The sequence below is a fragment of the Trichosurus vulpecula genome, chromosome 7 (genome assembly GCF_011100635.1).
Source record: "Trichosurus vulpecula isolate mTriVul1 chromosome 7, mTriVul1.pri, whole genome shotgun sequence".
NCBI lineage: Eukaryota > Metazoa > Chordata > Mammalia > Diprotodontia > Phalangeridae > Trichosurus > Trichosurus vulpecula.
Genome location: NC_050579.1, coordinates 73,372,909 through 73,380,294, shown reverse-complemented (window position 1 = coordinate 73,380,294; position 7,386 = coordinate 73,372,909).

Genomic DNA, 7,386 nt, shown 5'->3' with positions numbered 1-7,386 from the left:
CATAGCTTTGCCTCTGAGAAGCTCTATAAATTTGAAGAAACTATTTTTCTTCATCTATCAAATGAAAAGTTTGAAATAGATGATTCATAAGCTTTGAAGTTCTATAAATTTAGTAAAGACAAGCATAGAGGTTTTTGGGGGGTTGGGGAATAGAGAAAATGATGTGCTGTGTTCCAGTGTGGATTTTTTAAAAGGAGAAAGTTTTGGTTGCATTAGACAATGTCAGTCAATTTCTATCAATCTCCATTGCCAGGAGCCTCTTTCAGTCATTGTCCCATGGCAACTATCAGCAAAAAAGGAAAATGCCTTCTGTATGTCAGTGACTTCTCTTCTTATAAGTACTCTTCTAATATGTTCCAGACACTTTTGCTATTGCTGTAACAGCATTTTGTTACATTGATGGACCTTAATAAAATTTTCACAAGCATACACATTTTTCTTAAAAGGAGTTATAAACATATGTGTCTTCATATGTATGTGTATATGTATGTGTCACAGGACCGGAATCAGGATGAATTTAATTTTAGGATGTTTTACATTAGCCTTAGACTGTAGTTGAAAAACATTTTATGAAGATTTGGAAGAGAACTCAGTGACCAACTGGTCCAACCACTATCTGGAAATAGTCTCATTACAATATATCTCACAAGTGGTCATCCAAGCTCTGCTTGAAGACTTCCATTGAGGGGGCACTCAATGACTCCTGAGGCAGCCAGTTTTATTTCTGGCTAGTTCTAATTGTTGGGAAGTTTTCTTGTTGTTGTTGTTGTTGTTGTTTTCCTGAATTGAAGCCTAAATTTGTCTCTTTGCAACTTCTTCTAATTGTTTGTCATTTGACCTTCTGACAAGCAAAGGACGTCCAACTCCCGTTTCACTTGACAACCCTCCAGACACTTGAATATAGTAATCATACTCCTCTCTGCATCAATCAACAATGAGCAATGAGCCACCTATGTGCCAGGCTTGTGCTAAGTGCTAGTTATAAAAACACAAAAAATGAGACAATGCAGGCCCCCAAAGAGCTTGCATTGAGACTCCTTCTCTCCAGTCTGTGACTTTGGTTCAAATCTTGGCTTTGCTATTTATTTCCTGTGTGATATTGGGCAACACATTTACCCTTCCTGGGCCTCAGTTTCTTTTTATTTCAGTGCTTCAAGGTTCCGTGTTTTGATCAGTGAGGACACTCCTCCCATCTGTGCAGAGCATTACCCCTCTATGACTTAGCTCTTAGTAGATGGTCTTTGAAAATTGCTATGGCCAGATAACCTGGTCCCAAAACTTCTTCTAGTCCTTGGATCATAAATGCATAATATCCTTTACTAAGTTCATTGCCAGTAGGATCATCTCATGCTCCTTACTTGTATTCCCAGAACCTTGAATAGTGTCCAGCACATAGTAAGCTCTTAATAAATGCTTGATCATTGACTGTTTGGTTAATTGTCATACTGAGGCTTGCCGGTCTTTGATGGAGGTGGAGAAGAATTTCTTCTGTTTCCTCTTCTGTAATCAAAATAATAAAGAGAATTGACTAGATTATCTCAAAGGTCAATTTCAGTTAAGAAATCTTAAGGGTATCCTTGGATGTTAGAAAAAATAAGCATGTAAATGCATCAAAAATATTTTAATGGAAGTTTTAGTTCTAATACAAACCCGAAACATCCATTCGTAGCAACATACATGCAAAAACTAGATGAAAGGTAAATACATTTTTCCAAGATGCCTAATGGACCCACTCAGATGTCCAGTTGAAAGGTCTGGAAGCCATAAGACTGTAAATCAGCCACACGTTAGAAGCCATTACCAAAGACTCCCTATCTTTTGTCCTCATTACTTTTCATGTAATGCCTATTAAGAGTTTAACATTCTTCCAATTCACAGTAACCTCCTACTCACCCACCCTACCCTACTCCTACCCACTCATCCCCCCCCAAAAAATACTAAAGAACCATAGATTTTACATGTAATAACAAAAGTTTGAGTTTAGTTTTCCTCTCTTCTCCTTTCCCTATTTAAGCAAGACCTACAAAGAAGATCCTTGGGAAGGAAGATTATTTAGCACTTAAGAAATCTTAATAGGCATGCTTATAGCCCATGGTCTCAATGTACTGCCACATCCTGGGGAAGCCAATTAATCAGCCAGTCAGTCACAAGCTTATATGTGATCCTGGAAGTAAAAGAGACCTACTGGAAATTATTGTTTAGGGGGAATTCCTGAAGAGAAGGTCTAATGAGAATGCTCCCTAAACATCTTCAGGAACCTCTGAGCCATGGTTGTGCATGAAAATGACAAGAGAGAAAAGGCATAGAAGTAATCCTCTCCCTGTAAGAAAAAAAAACTCTCCTTAGATGACTCCTTTTAGGAAGAAGCAGAGTGATAGACATATTAGATGCTAACACTGCAAGAAACACAGCTGGGCATGAGTCTGGGGAAATGGGAATTTGTTGTAAATCTGGAAAAAAAGCAATTCTTTCTATTTCCTGAATGTGAAGAATCCCTTGAGAAGAATTCTGGGTGGAAAATAGCCGGAAAAAAATGGTGTCCAGAAGCTCCACTTACTTGACATATAACTTGGGGTACACTGTACCATTCTTGCCATCAGTTTGTTAAATGGGTTTCATATTCTTTTCTGGAATACTCCTTGGAGATGTTCAAACAAGGCCAGTTTATAAAGAAGTGGAATTCTGGGATTTGATTGGGTATTGACAGGGAAAAGTCCCCGTTACCATAAATCATTTTAACCAAGAGGCATTGTGGATAAAAGAGCTATTTCCTTGTCCTAGTGGAAATAGAATAGTAATTTTGCTTTGTTGCTCTAGCTTCATAGCTTGTCTAAAATAAGCATAAGAAATGCCTTCTTTTTTCCTGTCCCTGAAATTGTCCTTTCTGAAAAATATCTGTTTATTTGCTGTCCCTGGAGAAGATGCCAAATCAATGAGGCAGTATAGCATAGTTCAGGGGTTCTCTAAATGTGGTCCTTGGACCCCAGAGGACCGCAAGATCCTTTCAGCAAATCCACATGGTCAAAGCTATTTTCACAATTATACTGAGGCATTATTTGCCAATTAAAATATTCCTCTCTTTTCCAACTACATATCTTTATATACTTCAACCAAAATAACATATCATAGAAAATTAACTGCAGAAGCAAGTGCAAAAATCCAGCTATCTTCTATTAAGCCAGACATTAAAGGCATTTGCAAAAAATAATGCCATACTTCACCCTATTTTTCTTTTGAAAACTGTAACTATTTTCATATAATATTTATGTTAGCAATGGATTTTATTCTTATTTTAAATTAATTTTAAAATTTTATCATTTTTATTTCTAATACAGTAAATATAAACAGATATAATACATGTAAGCAATGTAACAAATTTCAGGTCTTCAATAATTTTTACAACTTTAAAGGAGTCTTGAGACCAAAAAGTTTGAGATGCAGTGGTATACTACTCTTTAAGCAGTTACTACAGAATAACCATTAGAAGACGGGCTTATAAAATATACTCCCTGTAATTTTAGAATGAACTTCAACAAATTAATCTTGGAGTCTTGTTACATTCCTTCCAATTTCCTCCCTGGCTTTTTAGCTCATTATTTCACATTAGGAAATGGGTGTACTTATTTCTTTCTCTTGTGAATTATAAAATGTCAATGTTTATTTCCCAATGGTTAACCAGTGAAGATCAGTGATCCTAAAGAAATGGGGAAGCTTTCTTCTTCTACAACCTTCTTATTGTAGATCAGGGATAGATGGTACCATAACTGAATGATACTTGAAATATTTCTAATCAGCTGTAGAATGCATACTTGTCCATGAAATGTTACCAACTCAGGAAGAGTTTTGTTTGGTGACTAATCTGTCTTCCAAAGGAACTCAGGTTGTTTATATGTATGAAAGATAGAAATGACCATGACTCATCAGACTCTGGAATCCATGACAAAAAGTTTTAATCACCTATATCACATTTGTAAACATGATAGCTTAACTACCATCTTGCCTCCTCAAAAAAAATTTATAAGTGAAAAGCCAAGTTTCCCCTCAGAAAGGTGAAGCTGAGTTCGTGAAGCAGTAATCTATCTTACTGTAAGGCAGCTAGTGGTTCAGAGGACACAGTGCTGGGCCTGAAGTCAGAAAGTTCTAAGTTCAGATCTGGCCTCAGTCACTTACTAGCTGTGTGACCTGGGCAAGTTAATTAACCTCTGCCTGTCTCAGCATCCTCAATGGCAAAAATTAAAATAAGAATAGTACTTATCTCACAGGGCTGTTGTGAGAATCAAAAGAGAAAATATTTGTAAAAAGCATTTAGCACAATGCCTGGAACATAGTAAGTGCTTAATAAATGCTTATTCAATCAACAAGCATTTATTAAATGTCTATAATATGTTAGGCACTGTATTTATGTTGATACTTCAAGGGTCAATGATTTATTCAAAGTGAATGGGTACTCTTCGCACTGGTACAAGTCACATCCCTCTATGCCTCAGTAGATGTGGTTTCATTGGTGCCTGTGGCCAAATTCATCAACTGGTGACAAGTTTGGCCAACTTAGACAGGCTGCTCCTCACATAGCAGAAAAAAAAAAAACAGCACTTCTGACCTATGTGCCAAACCTTGAGAGAGATTGCTACAGTCTTTTCTCCCCTAGATAGTCTTCAAATTTTAGGACTAACTCCAGTCTAAAATAAGATGTTGGGAAGAGCCTTTCATGAGTGACTACCTTACAGAAAACAAAATTTTAAAGCAGATCACATTCAGTTATTTGATTAATTGCTGGTTTGTCCTTCCTTCTTTCATGCTTAAGATATATTAAGAGAATATCCGTTTACTACTAGATAGGCAGTCATTTCTTTTACTTGTTGGTTATGAAAGTCACCATGATCATTGGAATTCAAAGCATGAAGGAAAAGGCCAGTGGCGATATTCTATTTATAGTCAGTCTCTTGAAGGAATGATAATAAATCTCTAGAATATCTCATTTTTAACACCTGAAAATATCATTTGTGACACCAAATACACTTAGATACAGATTATATATATATATGTATGTATGTATATGTACATATACATGTATATATACATACATATATATGTGTATGTGCGTGTGTGTGTGTGTGTGTGTGTGTGTGTGTGTGTATATACATAAATTTAGAACTAGAAAGGACTATTAGAGTACATTGAGTCCAATCCTTTCATTTTACAGATGAGTAAACTGAGGTCAATAGAGGTTACATGACTTGTCCAGGGTCAAACAGCTAGTCAATATCTGAGAATGGGTTTGAACTCAAATCTTCTTGATTCCAAACCCAGCACTCTATCTAATGCGCCACCTACCTGACTCGAAGAGGTGAGATTAAGATATTTTGAGTTAATATTTAAGAGTTTCTAAAGAAAGTTGATGCTGGGGGGCGGAGCCAAGATGGTGGCTGGAAAGCAGGGACCAGCGTGAGCTCCCTGCTGAGTCCCTCCAAAAACCTATAAAAATGGCTATGAACCAATTCTAGAACTGCAGAACCCACAAAACAGCAGAGGGAAGCAGGGTCCAGCCCAGGACAGCCTGGATGGTCTCTGGGTGAGGTCTATCCGACACAGAGCTGGGAGCTGGGAGCTGGGAGCTGGGAGCAGAGCAGAGCAGAGCCCAGCCTGAGTGGCCTGGACTAACCAGACTAGGAGCCAGGTGGAGGGGGCCCTAGCACCCTGAATCAGTGAGCTGCGGCAGTTACCAGACTTCTCAACCCACAAACACCAAAGACAGCAGAGAAGGTTAGTGGGAAAAGCTGCTGGAGGGGAAGGAGTTCAGGGTTCGGCTTCCAGCCCCGGGGGCAGCAAAGGTGGGGCAGCTACAGCTGCTGCTGCTTCTGGCCCCAGGCCCACCTGGTGGGAGGAATTAAGTGGCGGATCAGAGCAGGAGTGCACAGCCTGCTGAAGATCTAAGCCCAGTCCGGGTTGGGGGTTCTTGGGGAAGGAATAGTGCTGGTGTGACAGAGCTGGCACCTCCCCCCCAAACGTGGAACATAGAACTCTTTAGTCTACAAGCAGTCATACTCCACTGAAAAACTCAAGGGTCAAGTTAGTTTGTTGAGAATATGGCCAGGGAGCAAAAACGCGCCCAGATTCAGTCTCAGATTTTGCATTCTTTCTTTGGTGACAAAGAAGACCAAAATATACATACAGAAGTTAACAAAGTCAAAGAGCCTACAACAGAAACCTCCAAGAAAAACATGAACTGGTCCCAGGCCATGGAAGAGCTCAAAAAGGATTTGGAAAAGCAAGTTAGAGAAGTAGAGGAAAAATTGGGAAGAGAAATGAGAAGGATGTGAGAAAACCATGAAAAACAAGTCAATGACTTGCTAAAGGAAACTCAAAAAATACTGAAGAAAATAACACCTTAAAAATAGACTAACTCAAATGGCAGAAGAGCCCCAAAAAGCCAATGAGGAGAAGAATGCCTTGAAAGGCAGAATTAGCCAAATGGAAAAGGAGGTCCAAAAACCACTGAAGAAAATACTACTTTAAAAATTAGATTGGAGCAAGTGGAAGCTAGTGACTTGATGAGAAATCAAGATATTATAAAACAGAACCAAAGGAATGAAAAAATGGAAGACAATGTGAAATATCTCATTGGAAAAACCACTGACCTGGAAAATAGATCCAGGAGAGATAATTTAAAAATTATTGGACTACCTGAAAGCCATGATCAAAAAAAGAGCCTAGATATCATCTTTCAAGAAATTATCAAGGAGAACTGCCCTGATATTCTAGAGCCACAGGTCAAAATAGAAATTGAAAGAATCCATAGATCGCCTCCTCAAATAGATCCCAAAAAGAAATCTCCCAGGAATATTGTCTCCAAATTCCAGAGCTCCCAGATCAAGGAGAAAATACTGCAAGCAGCCAGAAAGAAACAATTTGAGTATTGTGGAAACCCAATCAGAATAACGCAAGATCTGGCAGCTACTACATTAAGAGATCGAAGGGCTTGGAATACGATATTCCGGAGGTCAGTGGAGCTAGGATTAAAACCAAGAATCACCTACCCAGCAAAACTGAGTATCATGCTCCAAGGCAAAATATGGACTTTCAATAAAATAGAGGACTTTCAAGCTTTCTCAGTGAAAAGACCAGAGCTGAATAGAAAATTTGACTTTCAAACACAAGAATCAAGAGAAGCATGAAAAAGTAATCAAGAAATAGAAACTGCAAGGGACTTACTAAAGTTGAACTGTTTTGTTTACATTTCTACACGGAAAGATGACATGTATGATTCATGAGACCTCAGTATTAGGGTAGCTGAAGGGAATATGCATATATATATATATGTTTATGTATGTATATATATATATATGTGAATGTGTATGTATGTATATGTATGTGTGTATGTATGTA